This window comes from Macrobrachium nipponense, chromosome 17, assembly GCF_015104395.2.
Source record: "Macrobrachium nipponense isolate FS-2020 chromosome 17, ASM1510439v2, whole genome shotgun sequence".
Lineage (NCBI taxonomy): Eukaryota > Metazoa > Arthropoda > Malacostraca > Decapoda > Palaemonidae > Macrobrachium > Macrobrachium nipponense.
The window spans coordinates 79,938,702-79,954,219 of record NC_087210.1 but is presented as its reverse complement, the minus strand read 5'-3'; the positions used below and the strand labels follow the sequence as shown (position 1 = coordinate 79,954,219).

Sequence of the window (15,518 nt, the reverse complement as noted above, 5' to 3'; positions counted from 1 at the left end):
TGTTAATAGCTAAAACATATATTAATGCCTTCATCACAAGCTAATAGCTGAAACAATCACATAGTTTACGCACCTGTGTATGCTCGTATTTAATTCACAAGTGTTATCAAAGTTACAAATGACGACCTACCCTAATAAAAAAGACAATATGCTAATAAAAAAAAAAACGTCAAACAATGTATAACGGACACGTTTCAATATAAAAGCAAACGGTCTGCATCAACACAAACAATAACTTGCATTTTTCATTGTCATTTATTTTTGGAAACGCTGTTACCTTTACCCAAACCTAAAGTCATTGCAGTTCTAACTATAAGAATAACAATGCAACATTCGAGTTTAACTAAATCAGTCCCAAAATCAAACGTTGGTTTAAATAAGTAATCTAGACATGTTTCCCTCGAGGTTGTGAGAATCCAGACATTAATACTTTTATAGCAACAGGACACCCTTTAATATTATTATAAAATAAAAATATAACAAATCAGGATACGTGAAATCATCACCCACCCACCCAAGCAAGTCTCTCCCAGTTATGTATTGAGCTGGAGGAGGCAGGGAACTATTTATAATTCCGATTTGAAAAAGCCATTCACAGCGTGTCAAGGCAACAGCCACTACCTCTACCACCGCTACCACCACCATCACACCAGGGAGCACACACACACACACACAGACACACACCGCACCGGACGCAAATTACCGCTACTACACAGTTCATTCACTTCGCTGGCTCCCCTGTCCATGGCTCTGTGATGACACGCGCATTTCTGGACGGAGTTCTTCCTCGCTCGAGGTCCTTGGCCATTTAAACCACGCTGCTGTTGCAAATGCTGCTAGTTAACGATTTATTTTATGTATACTAATAATATGACAACATATCCTTTATCAGTTAAAACTGCCGTTCTTTCTCTTGATTTATTATTAGAGTAAGAAGCCTACCTTCTCTCGTTTGGATAAATTGTCCTTATTGTCATGTTCTTTGGAAGATTAGTTTTGAACTCAACGGCCCCTTGGGCTTGTTCCATATGAATGGGGTTCGTCTTCTTAATAATAATAATAATAATAATAATAATAATAATAATAATAATCTATGGAGCTTTTTCAATAGGCCTATACTCGTTTAATAATAAACTGTCCTTCTGTGGAGTGTTTCAAGTTAGTCTAAGCTAAACTTTACGGATGGGGAATTCTTAAGCCAGGACAGTATTTGATTTATTTTATCTCTCTCACACTCTCTCTCTCTCTCCCTAAATAGTGAACCCGAATATAGTCTTCCCCACAGCTGTTGAAGATACCACTTTTTCTAGAACACCAAACCTAAACTTAGGAAGTTTATTGAAGGAATGCAAAAGTAACATCAATACACAAGTAGCAATATCACGTATACATTAAAATGAGAAACTTCTCATTGTGGCCTGAGAAGACAACGGTAAGGAAGGAAAGGTGATGGAGGAAGGGGGGGGGGAGGGGGTGAAGAAAGACAAAAATGGTCGAAGTATTTATAAATAACTCCCCAATATGGCAGAGAGGCCACAACACGAGGTAACAGAAAATTTGGGGGGAACGTCGTCCTCATGGGGAATATTAAATAGGAAGTGAACATTGGATATTGCTCGAATTCTGATGATAGTGGAATCGTAGGATGTTATATTTATATTAAAATTATTCTTCAACGCAAACAACGGAGAGAAAGCTATATGTCCCCGGATGATGGGTATTAAACCTTTTGTCTGAGAAATGGGAATTACGAAGGGCATGACCCCTTATTGTTCCTCCTTCCTCTGGCGAAATGACATTATATGACACATGACGGGAGATTAGTTGATGACGGGCGCGAATTAAAATATACGATAACGTAATGGCACTGATTGGAGGCAAGGAGAATATTGTAAGCACTAGGCCTAATCACGTATGAGCAATATCACTGTGGTGTCAGTTCCAAAACCGTAATAGCAGTATAAATGTCAAAATATTTTCATTAGTGGAATGTAGAATTAATGAATGAGTTAGGGAAGATGTGAATAATAGTACTGTTGGTAGTACTGATAGTAGTAGTAGCGGACTTAGTTGTAAAAGGTAAAATTCGTAAATTATTGAACTTCATAAATACACAGAAACAATATACTAAAAATATATATATATATATATATATACATAATATATATATATATATATATAATTACTTATCAACCCAAGGAGGCTTCCTGTACCTGTCCCCAAACCCATAAAAGTCAACTCACCTGGGTAATAATGGGTCCTTCAGTATTATCTCATGCGCACTGATTTAGTAGTGGTAGTAGTAGCAGTAGTCTCGAAGATGCTTTCATTTTAAGGATATCATTTCATAAAAACTCTCTTTAACGACAAAAACAAGATTTTCCATTCTTTGTATAGTTTGTATGATTCATTTCCTTTCAACTCATTGCTTAACGGAGGTTTTCACCAAATGCGATCATAAATCATGAAGAAACTTGGCTTTCGTATTTTCATAACGTCTCCTTTTCTTTATTATATATCTATAAAATTTTATTTTGTCGGTCACTTTACGTGTTCTGATTTCGTTTTAAGAGATTTCCACAACCGAGTCACACTAAGACACTATCGCATATCACACTGAGACAACGAAGACTGAAGAACTTTTTTCCAAAATTAGTCTCGTAAGAAACTCCTTCAGCCAAACAGGGCCGCGACAATTCACCGCTAAATCCATGCAGAGACAGATACATATCCTACGGACCATCATAGAGAGGCTATCACAAATTTCATCTTTTTACGATTCAATAAATACGGATACATAATATAAATATATATATAATATAAAATATATATAGGGGGAATTATTATTCTTCCTCTTCTCTCTCTTTTTTCCTTAACTTTTTTTTTCCCCAAACCCCCGGTTTAAAAAACCTAAAACAGGGATTCACCAAAAAATGTAGTAAAAGTAGTGGTGGTAGTAGTACTAGTAGTATACACCTCTTTAGCAGGGAGAGAAAAGTTGGACTAAGCGCGGAGCCCAAGAAACTCCACGACCGATCAGCTCAAAGTCGGTATTTACATAGCGGAACCCTGGTCTCTCGCACCTCCTCACTGTGGCTGGGGCCCGACAGACTGGGACTCTCTCCACTACCACTACCTCCTCCACCTCTCTTTCTGGTAGAGGAGGAACAAATTACAGTGTGGCGTAGCCCCCTAGCGGCCACGGCAGGACTCACACACACAGACATACACACACACACACACTACCCCTGTTAACTTCCCAGCCAGCCATGAGCCATGACACTTGCTCTAAATGCAACAGACTTTCGAGCCGAGAGAGAGAGAGAGAGAGATGTTGCGAGGATTCAGCGCTCTGCCTTGCAGAAGAAGGAGAAGTTGCAGGGTCATTCACGTCCTCGGTCCAGCGTCAAAAAAAAGAGAAAAGACAGAAAGAAAAAAACAGTGAGAGAGAGAGAGAGAGAGAGAGGTATTGCGATATAAAAAGCGACACAAACACTCCAATGCTATTGTTGTTTCGTAAGGAAGGCACAGAAGGTGGCAGGGTACTACCGCTACTACAGTCACACACAAACATACACACACTCATTTCGGAGGGAGAAATGGACAAATGTTGAATGAAAATTTAATGTACGACACTTGCTCTCTCTGATGTAACGTCCTGCCCTTAATGTTGAAGATTGCCTTGCTCTTAAACTCTGAAGATGACAACACTAGTCACAATGAAAAATCAAAGGAGCAAACAGCGTCTCTCTCTAGTTGCTAAGCAAACTCATATTACCTTTATAAACAGCGCTGTGGGAACAAACGAAGGATAAAACGAAAGCTAGTACTAACTCCTTTTCAAAGTGTCTCAATACTCTTTTCAACCTCACTTAATGAATTTGTAGGCAATTCTATTTGCATACGAAATGCTTCTTAAGAATATGGAAGAATTGGTTTCTTTCTCTGCGAAAGGCTTTAGATGACCACTTACGGGCAACGATGCCCCGAGGGTAAATGAGGGTATATACAAAAGGGTTGGCATTAAATGCCCCGCAGGACAAAGAATGCCACGCACTGAGTGCATAAAAACATGAGAATTAAGACAATGACGTCGTCAGCCGAAGAAGAGAAAGGGATTCTAAAGGATATGTTAATAAGTATCATAAAAGCATAATATAAGTTATATATATTATATATATATATATATAATATATATATATATTATATATATATATATATATATATATATATATATATAAAGACGTTACACATTACTCTAAACAAAAATAATTCACTACGTTTAAAATAACTTTCATTACCAAAACTTAAAAAAAAAAAAAAAACAAAAAAAAAAAAAAAAAAAAAACTTGTTTACATCAAATCACACATCATTTTGACATCTACTGAAGTACGGTGCATCTCTTACTGCAGTACGGTGGATGGAGGAATGGCTACGGGGGAGGGGAGGAGATTGGAGGATCGGGAAGGAGGAGGGTGAGGGGGGGGTGAGGTGATTAGGGATGACAGAGAAGAGGCCTCACTCACTCACTCACTCACTCAATCACCTAACGACGAGAGAAATATAAGTTGGCTGCTCATATCTCTCTTTTCTCAAAATGTCGTGACCTTTCGCACAAGCTGGCCGTGTGTCGCTCATGTAGTAGGTGCCGGCGATAAGCGACCTTAGATATCCTTATCGTAGAGGTCCATGTCCCTTGATAAGGCTGCAGTTTGTCTTCTCGGTGCCTCTTAAACAGTGCTTTACTGTTTGTAAACAAAGAGCGTGCTTATCAAGCCAACCTGATTCCTCGTGTGACCAAGCAAAGGCGCTATGGTGGGGGGTGCGGGGACGGGGGTGCGGGTAGGGGGGGGTGTGGGGTGGGGGCGGTTATAGCCCCTCTAACTGTTGTGCGTTTTTCTCCCCAGATAATGTGGGCTCAGGATGATTCGCCCGTTGAGCAGATGCAGCAGTTTTGGCTGACTTGAAATGAGAGCATTTTTACGTTGCTTTTAGCAGCCTACTTTTCAATTAAATGTTACATTTAGCCTACTTTTTAATTAAGTGGCCTTTTCAATCAATAAATAATATAATAATAATAATAATAATAATAATAATAATAATAAAACTCATAATCACACGAGTCAATGAAATAGAAAAGTAAATCCACAATAATAGGTCTGTCTGATTTTGTTATTCAAAATACAGAGCTACGTATTTTAAATATCAAAATCAAACAGACATATTATTGTGGATTTACTTTTCCCATATAATCAAAATAAAATATTTTGTTTATCTGTGTTTTATAAATTTTGATTCCTTAAAAAAAAAAAAAACTTAGAACAAAATTTCATTCATTATTTTTTTCATAGACTCGAAGCTTTCCTATTCTAAAACATTTCAGTGGCTAATTTCACTAACAACTACAAATATCTACCATCCCAATATGCTTTCAGTCCCTTATAGACGAGAATGTCTTGAGAACGAGACAAATTAAACAAAAAACATTTTCCCTGAAAAGTAATCCTCATACCATCCACCAAGGCTGCGACCCACCACAGCACATAGCCACCAGGTTCCTCCTCGGTGGAATTGAATCACTAGTAATTAGTAGGTGAGATAAGATTGTTAGCTTTACACATCATATCAGGCATAAAAAATTATTTTTATTGCATATGTAAGAGAGAGAGAGAGAGAGAGGAGCTCACCTTTCGGTAATAATCCCCTGTGCATCAGAAAGGGTCACTCATTCTCTAAGTGAGAGAGAGAGAGAGAGAGAGAGAGAGAGATCTTCTCCCAATAGTAATCCCTTGCATCAGGAAGTAACTCATCCTCTATGAGAGAGAGAGAGAGAGAGAGAGAGAGAGAGAGTTTAACTTCCCTCAATACTAATCTCGTGTATCAGAAAGGGTCACTCTTTTCTCTCTCTCTCTCTCTCTCTCTGCCCACCCCCGCCGTACCTTATCCAGATCCAGATCCAGATCCACCGACTATCCCCACCAGCAGCAGCGCGAGGGCACATGCCCTCCACCCTCACCTCCCCCTCCCTCCATCCTAACCACTGCCCTTCCTCGCCAAGACACGAGTAGTCCCTTCCCGTTCCAATGGCCTCGGAGGGGAAGTGAAAACTAGACCAGATATCGCAGGAAGCATCCCATCTTGAAACAGTCAGAGAGAGAGAGAGAGAGAGAGAGAGAGAGAGAGAGAGTTACAAGGATTAGTATGTCTCAAAGACTTGTTAGTTCACTCTCAATAGAATCAAATGCATCAAAAAAGGGTCACATTCTCGTATGAGAGAGAGAGAGAGAGAGAGAGATTGAGAGAGAGAGAGGGGCAACTCTGCTTCAGAAAGGGTCACTATTCTCTAGAAAGAGAAAAGAAAAGAAAGAGAGAAAGAGAGAGAGAGAGAGAGAGAGAGAGAGAGAGGGCTAACTCCATGCTTCAGAAAGGGTCATCTCTCTATGAAAGAGAAAGAGAAAGAAAGAGAGAGAGAGAGAGAGAGGAGACGAGAGAGAGAGGGCTAACTCCATGCTTCAGAAAGGGTACTCATTCTCTATGAAAGAGAGAAGAGAGAGAGAGAGAGAGAGAGAGAGAGGGCTAACTCCATGCTTCAGAAAGGGTCACTCATTCTCTATGAAAGAGAGAAGAGAGAGAGAGAGAGAGAGAGAGAGAGAGAGAGGGCTAACTCCATGCTTCAGAAAGGGTCACTAATTCTCTATGAGAGAGAGAGAGAGAGAGAGAGAGAGAGAGAGAGAGGGCTAACTCCATCTTCAAAAAGGGTCATCATTCTCTATGAGAGAGAGAGAGAGAGAGAGATGCGAGAGAGAGAGAGAGGGAGAGGGCAACTCCATGCTCATACTCATCATCTCATGAGAGAGAGAGAGAGGAGAGAGAGAGGGTAACTCCAGCTTCAGAAAAGGGTCACTCATTTCTCATGAGAAAGAGAGAGAGGGAGAGAGAGAGAGAGAGAGAATCATCATATCGTTAGCTTTAACATTAAAGATTAACCGGAGAGAGAGAGAGAGAGAGAGAGAGAGCAGCTAGGACGACTGGTCAATATCCTCAAACTTGAGGGTATGTCGCACTTGGAAAGGGACGGGGCGGCAGTAACGCCATGTGTGATCTATACCCGGGGGGCATGGGCATCCCCAGATTACGATCGACACTCTCTCTCTCTCTCTGCTTAATCTTTATTGTTGTGGTGCCTATAGTTAAAGCGTCTGATAAACCCCAACTCTCTCTCTCTCTCTCTCTCTCTCTCTCTCTGGAAGTAGATACGATTTCATCATTTACATTTGTAATATGCCGTCGATAACTGTCACTTTCTATTCTTGCCCTGTATTTGCCTGCAGCTAAAAGCCAAGAAATGTCATCTTTTTCTTAAAGTTATTACATAAAAAGGCATTTTTAAGGTAACTCAACTGGTTTCCTTTATTTTCGTTTCATAAAGTTATCGTTTTTTTTTTTTCGAACATCAATATCTTATATTTCTGTCTTCAACATATTTCGAGGTATTGGTCACCCGCTTAATGAAATCGTTTACAAATCTGCAACTCTTATACAGTTTCATTACAAATAATAATAATAATATAATATCAATAATAATAATAATAATAATAATAATAATATAATAATCAAAGACGTGGGTCCGAATTCTCACCTGACCAAGTAAATCCAATCATAATAATAATAATAATAATAATAATAATAATATAATAATAATAATAATAATAATTTTCAATTCATTCAGTCATGTTATGCATAAAAAAACAGGCAATCGGTATCATCTGATAACTCAATATAAAATGTTTAATATTGCATGTCGTTAATAACCTCATCTTCAATTTCATAATACAATACATAAGATTGCTGTAATCACCTATTTCTTGAACATCGCCTTTTGATTATAAATACATTTTTAAAAAAATGCAACATATTTTGAAGTGTTCCTGTTCACCTAAAAAAAACAGCACAATAACGAAGTGTAAATCTCAAGAGAATCGCCTCAAATTAATCCTGGAACGAAACTGGAAGGTCTGGAAGTCCAGGCTACAACCACTACAACCCCTTCGACAGAGGGTTAGATAGATAAAAGTCTAACCTTCCAACGGTCGAGGCCATTCGATGAATTCCCAGGTAAGTGTGCGTTTTCTGGAGCAATTTTGCCTCTCTCTCTCTCTCTCTCTTTCCAGGTACGTGTGCGTTTTCTGGAACAATTTTGCCTCTCTATCTCTCTCTCTCTCTCTACTCTCTTTCCAGATACGTGTACGTTTACTGGAGCAATTTTTGGTGCTTCCCCCCCCCCCCCCCCTCTCTCTCTCTCTCTTTCCTGGTACGTGTACGTTTTCTGGAGCAATTTTGCCTCTCTCTCTCTCTTTCCAGGTACGTGTGCGTTTTCTAGAGCAATTCTGACTCTCTCTCTCTCTTTCCAGGTACGTGTACGTTTTCTTGAGCAATTCTGACTCTCTCTCTCTCTTTCCAGGTACGTATACGTTTTCTGGAGCAATTCTGACTCTCTCTCTCTTTCCAGGTACGTGTACGTTTTCTGGAGCAATTTGGCCTCTCTCTCTCTCTCTCTTTCCAGGTACGTGTACGTTTTCTGAGCAATTCTGATTCTCTCTCTCTCTCTCTCTACTCAGGCCTGGACTAAAGTCATGTCCGCATTCACCGAAGGTAAAGGGCCTCTTGAGATTTCCAGCCTAATTCACTAACCGTAATTTGCCTCGGGTTGAGAAATCCAGAGGGAAAGGGGGGGGGGGGGGGTGGGGGGGGGGGGGGGGGGAGGGGGGGGGACGGATCATCATTATCCTTTCCCTCCCTGTAAGGGAAGAGATCATTGGCGGGCCGACGAGGTAGGTCGCCCTTCCTTACGATCAAACCCAGGGCAAAAGCTCACGTCTTGCTCCCTCCTCTCCCTCCTCCTCCTCCTCTTCCTCTAATCCCCTCCTCCTCCTTCTCCTCTTCCTCTAATCCCCTCCTCCCCCCAAAAGCTCTCCTTTTTGGATGATGGACAATCTCCTTCGGTACCACTTGCTTTTATGCTCTGGATCGTGTGGTCTGGGCATCGCAGGAAATGCCAAAAAGGAAAGTCAGGGACCTTGGGGCAGGATGAGGAAACGTTGAGGGTCGCCCGCGATTGTCTGGTTTCCATCAAAGTTTTTTTTTTAATATATAAAAATCTCCACAACACATCTCATTGCGGGAACTTCTTCACATACAAGATATGTGACGCGCGGAATAACAAACTGCCCACCAGAAGTTGTAAACAGCAGCAGTGTGGAAGAGTTTAGAAGAAAGCTAGACAAAATCATTAGGGGGACACTGTGAATGAACAGTAAAACCTGCTCCTTGTAACTCCTTGTAACTTTAGTTAGAACAGAACACAATCTATAAACACAATTCATAGATCGTATTCTATCTATACCTACAGATCATCAAAGGTTTTATATGATAATATCCGATTTAGTTATTACCGAACATAATCTATAAATGTAATTCATAAGCTGCATTTTGGTATCTATACAGAATACAACCTATAAATATAATTCATAGACTGTAGCCTATGGCAATTTCCTCTTTAGTAGTCCAGAATACAATCTATAAACACAATTCATAAGACTGCATCCTATATAACAATCTCCTCTTTAGTTTGTGAAGAATACAATCTGTAAACATAATTCATAGACTATATCCTATAACAATCTGTTTTTTAGTTTGTACAGAATACAATCTATAAACAATTCATAGTCTGAATCCTATATAACAATCTCCTCTTTAGTTTGTACAGAATACAATCTATAAACATAATTTAATAGAAAGCATTCTATTAACATCTATAAATTATAAGCCTCACACAGAACCTCCTATTTCCCAAAGCATATCTTCCTCTCTGTTTTTCCCAAGTGGAGATAGTCATGACCCGCCAATTTTTCGGAGGGCTAAAGGGGCCAAGCGTTTTGTACCCTTCTCCTTTGACCCAGGTGGTAATGGACTATATACCCAAGAGGGACTATATACCCAGATCCGGGTATCACGCTCGGCGGCTGACTGACCTGGGCACGAGCCGACTTGACCGCGCTTCTTTTAATGGCTCGAGAGAGGGCATCTTTTGCCCAGTAATGAAAGAAGAAGAAGAAGAAGAATTAAGTGAAGGTGAGCGAACGCAGACATTTAGAACGTGTGTGAGCGCACGCACGCACACATTACACACACACACACAGCACACATCATTGACGAATATATAGTATATATATATATATATATATATATATATATTATATATAATATATATATTTTCGGTGGCAAACGGTCATCGAGAAATGCTCTAGTATATGTAAAATACGAAGATTAGGCTTCTGCATTCTGAAAAGAAGACTATTGTGCCGGCTTTGTCTGTCCGCCCTCAGATCTTACAAACTACTGAGGCTAGAGTGCTACAAATTGGTATGCTGATCACCCACCCTCCAATCATCAAACATACCAAATTGCAGCCCTCTAGCCTCAGTAGTTTTTTATTTTATTTAAGGTCAAAGTTAGCCATAATCGTGCGTCTGGCCACCCCCGGGCCGTGGTTAAAGTTCCATGGGCCGCGGCTCGTACAGCATTACACCGAGACCGCCAAAAGATAGATATATTCTCGGTTGTCTTTTTTTTTTTTACGTAATAAATAAATTCTCCTGAGGCACAAGACTATTAGAATGTATGTAAAAAATAAATCAGGAGATTTACATATAAAATTGGGCATAAACAAACAAATTCACACCCATTCAATTCACTTTCGAGGTACGAAAAAGCAAAAGTAATGATAAATCCCATTATGTACTTGTGTTCAAAAGTATACTTGAATATGAAGAATGCATCAAAAAGTACAAAAATGGCTATTCAAATCATGTTCATGGTCTTTCTTTTCGATATACATTACTTCTTTAATAATGCAGAATAACTTTCTCTCTCTCCTATCTATCGCAGAATTCTTCAGTGATTCTGAAAATCTTGCACGAGAACTCGTTAGTCTCCCGGAAGTCGGAATGCACTTCAAAACATTGCCTGTGTTAGATGCTTAAAGAATATCTAGTCCAGTATTAACAATATTACATTATTATAAATATCTAAACTTATACGTTATGCCACAGAAGACGCTGAGTAAATGTGATATATAACTTTTACTATCTCTGCTATTTGCAATCTAATAGATGAGGACTTTCAGATTGTCCTTTCTATATATAAATATAAATATATAAATATAATAATATATATATATATCTATTATATATATATATATATATATATATAGATATAAAGCGGTTCATTACTATATATAATACCAAACGAACCTAATTCGACGTCCTTTGTTACACTATTTTTCCTTGCAAGGCATATCTTTCATAAATTCCGCTCACCCCGCGGCCTCCCTTCCCTTCCCCCCAGACCCCCGGCGTAACGAACGATCCCGTTAAAACTCATTCGATAACAATAATAATCATTTATTCTCAAACAAGGAAGTAATTAGGCGCCATCCAAGTCAATCACAGGAATCTTCGAAAGTTGTAGGAGGAGGTGCCGGGTCGGGACAAGGCGTGGTGGGTGGCTGAGGCACGATAACTATCAGGAGCGGTGTGTGTGTGTGTGTGTGTCTCCCTCTCTCTCTCCTCCTCCTCCTCCTCCTCCTCCCCCGACCGTTATTATAACAGTGGCTCTCCGGGGGTCAACAGCCCCTTACCGTAAGTACCTTCGTCGCGTTCTAGCGTTATCCTTCATTCCAATTCTGTTCCTCTCTCTGCTTGACGCTAGAGGGAAGGAATTGCCAGGTTCTTCTTTTTCCTTTTGTGAGGAAGTTTACCAAGTTGAGCCTGGTTTCATGAATGAGACTAACTTTAGACTAATTTCGTTTTGGTATCATTTTAAACCGGTAATTATCAAGAGAATTACTTACGCATACGCATTTTGAACGCAAGAGGAGTCAGGAATAAACTTTACCCTGGGAATTATACAGTTAAAACAGCGTCTAATTAAACTATATGTCTATTTTATAAAAGAGAATTCGGACTTTCGAAACACCTTTCTCGCAAATCAGTTGCGAGATGGACAATGTACCGTAAATAGAAGAAGAAACACCCGTTGTTTTTTGGGGACTTCCTGTTTCTTTTTGAGGATGTGTGTGTGTGTGTGTGTGTGTGTGTGTTGGCGTGTAGGTGTGCAACAGGTGTTGGTGGAACACTCTCAGCAGAAGAAGAAGAAGCAGAAGAAGCCGAAGCAGTCCCAGCAGCAGAAGCAGCAGCAGCAGTTCTGGACGGGACGTGCTCCCGGGCCACGCCGTTGGGCCAAACCTCCTCCAGTGTGTGGGAAGCCAGCGGTTCTGGAGCAATGTTGCCGTCTTGACGAGGCTGCCTTTCTTCAACGTTCCCATCCCTCCTCCCCCCTACCCCTCCTCCTCATCCTCCTCCTCCTCCTACTCAACCCCTGAGTTCCCAACCTCACCGCAAAGTCGTAACTTTAATCATCGCCTGGATTCTTATGCAAATGCCTTTTTATCCTGAGTGAATGTGTAGCAAAGAGATCGTTGCTGTTGTTGTTGTTGCAATTCTAAGTATTTCTTCCCTATTTTGGGTCGTTATAAAATCGTAAATTAGACTTCTCATTTTTCTCGTCATCGTGGGAAGGACTCCCTATGCAGTCCATCGTCTCTTGTCTGTCTTTCTGTCTGTTACCGCTGACTACTGCAGCAGCGACGGAGGGGGGTGATGGACGGCGAACAGAATGAGGTGAGGCAGAGAGAGAGAGAGAGAGAGGAGATGCCGTTGCAGCAGCATCTGTCAAAAGTAACATATTTCCCCCGCTGAGCATTCCTTCGCAGCTCGTGTAGTATACACAGCAGGACTTACATGCGGTCCATTTCAAACCCTGCCGATGTATGAGCCGATGTGGTTTAGACTGATCTATAAACAAAGCTGCGCCCTGCGCTGTTCTGTTCTTTAGACCATGTCTCGAATTTCAAGCATCCTTGCTTAAAAGATGAATTTCACTTTCTCTGCCATCTTTTATTTTAAAGGTCGTTCATGGTGATAAAACAATGCTTCGAAAGCAGCGTTAGACAGAGCGTCTTTCATACTATTATAACTCTCTACTGCTTTCCTCTGCCGAATCGTAGAAGCTGCTGCCATTTCTGTTTGGTTTATCATTTCTTTTTAATAAACATTAACCCTGGTACTTGCCATTTCAGAGTGCAGTAGCTTCTTTCTTAAAAATGGGTAAAATGCTGGTTTTTAGTTTATTTTATTTTTTTATTTAGCATCCTTGTGGCGTTGCTGTTAGAGGGAGCGAACTATAAACACAAGTCTATGGAACTTTAAAATTAGCACCTGCAAATACAGATTAATATCTAACGCAACATTAAAATATGGAGTGTACTAAAGTATGTTTTTCAACTATATATAATCGGTCGCCTCATCATTAAACTAATGGATTCTCTTAACTGGCAACTAATTCACAAAGAATATTGAATATGTTTCTTTATGTCTCTTGTTTTATAGTTGACCACCTTATCGTCTTTGATTTCTGTTATAATATTGTTCATCTATGATGTGAACTTTGATTTTATAGAATAATTATGCTGTTTTACATTTCTCTCACAAAATGATGTTATTGAACATCCCGTAACAAACATGATGTTCAGTAGAGTACCCTGTTTGAGGCTTTCTTAAAAGTAAACACTCCCAGAAATACAAAACCACTTTATAAATGAGTACAGCAAATATGAACTGGTGATATAATGCGAACTGAAGACTACTTCGTACATCGTATACCAATATACCTAGGTCCTAGACAGTGGGCGTACTAAGCTAAAGCAGGCAGAAGGTTTTTACCAGGCAATCATCATTACTTTTAATAGACAATTTATTAAAAATTTCCATATAATATCCACGACAAGTTTTGGGAAAAACCACAAAGGGATTCAGAAGTCATTTGCATAGTACTAGGGATAGAGAAGTCAGGTGGACACAACTTCATTGTGAGAAGAACAGGATGCTGGCGTTTTGTGAAAGAAGTATATACACACACCCATACGCGCATACACAGATACACACACACACGTGTTGTGTGTTGTGTAACACGTCGCTTTACTTGGGTACGGCACTTGCCAATCACTCTCACAGGTGTAGTACTACCTTAAAATTGGCAAGGACTCTCTCTCTCTCTCTCTCTCTCTCTCTCTCTCTCTCTCTCTCTCTCTCAAGCCGAAATGAGTTCATCGAGAATTACTTTCGCTCATTTATATGGGATATCAAGTACGCATATCTCTCTCTCTCTCTCTCTCTCTCTCTCTCTCTCTCTCTCTCTCAAAAACCGAAATGAATTAATAGAGAATTACTTTCCTTCATATATATGGGATATCAAGTATGCATATTCTCTCTCACATAAACCGAATTGAGTTCATCGAGAATTACTTTCTCTCATATATATGGGATACCAAGTACGCATATTTCTCTCTCTCTCTCTCTCTCTCTCTCTCTCTCAACACGCGAGGGGGTACCGTGCGTATACTATCGGTACAGCTAGCTAGACTACAGGACGGGGGTGGGGGGGGGGGGGGGGTGAGGGGAGAGGTGGTGGCTCGTATTATGCATATATACACAGACAGGAAGGGTGAGAAGGATAATAATTCAAGCCAGACAGTGAATAGTATAACGGGATATTATGTCAAGCGACGGCGAAGTACAAAGCAATGTGGTATTAGAAAGAAAAAAAAATCGTAGAATCGTCTGGTTGTTCGTCCCTAAAAATTTAGAAATCTTCAAAAAAAAATCTCTTAAATCAGATTTTTAATCTTCAACGAGAGTGGCCGCTGTAGTATCCTTCAGTTGACGAACCTGATAGAGGAACGAGATCGAGAGTTACAAGGATTAGGATGTCTCAAAGACTTATTAGAGAGAGAGAGAGAGAGAGAGAGAGAGATTTACAAGGATTAGGATGTCTCAAAGACATTATTAGTCCATTCTAAGAGGAAACATCGTGTGCTCACTTATCTCTAGGAGCAGGTTTTACTGTTCATTCAAAGTGTCCTAATGATTTACTTAGAGAGAGAGAGAGAGAGAGAGAGAGAGAGAGAGAGAGAATTACAAGGATTAGGATGCCTCAAAGACTTGTTAGTCCATCCTAAGAGGAGACATTGTGTGCTCACTTATCTCTAAGAGCATGTTTTACTATTCATTCACGGTGTCATAATGATTTACAGAGAGAGAGAGAGAGAGAGAGAGTTACAAGGATTAGGATGTCTCAAAGACTTGTTAGTCCATCCCAAGAGGAGACATCGTGTGCTCATTTATCTCTGGGAGCAGGTTTTACTGTGCATTCACAGTATACTAATGATTTTGTCTATAGCTTTCTTTTAAACTCTTCCACACTGTTGCTATTGACAACTTCTGGTGGCAGATTATTCCACGTGTCCCATATCTTGTCTGTGAAGAAGTTCCCACAGGGAGACAGAAAATGAGATGGCGAGATAAAGTAAAGGAAGATATGGAGAAGAGGTTCGGTGTAA

At 40.0% G+C, this 15,518-nt stretch overlaps 1 protein-coding gene across 1 annotated transcript in view; it reads right to left on the bottom strand.

The window, feature by feature from the left end:
* Positions 1–3,137, bottom strand: part of LOC135196357 (protein tramtrack, alpha isoform-like) — a 215,329-nt gene extending 212,192 nt beyond the window's left edge. Inside the window, exon 1 of the mRNA XM_064223133.1 lies at positions 2,244–3,137. The gene's annotated coding sequence lies outside the window, so the exon portion shown is untranslated. The remainder of the gene's footprint in view (positions 1–2,243) is intronic.
* Between the last annotated feature and the right edge of the window lie 12,381 nt (positions 3,138–15,518).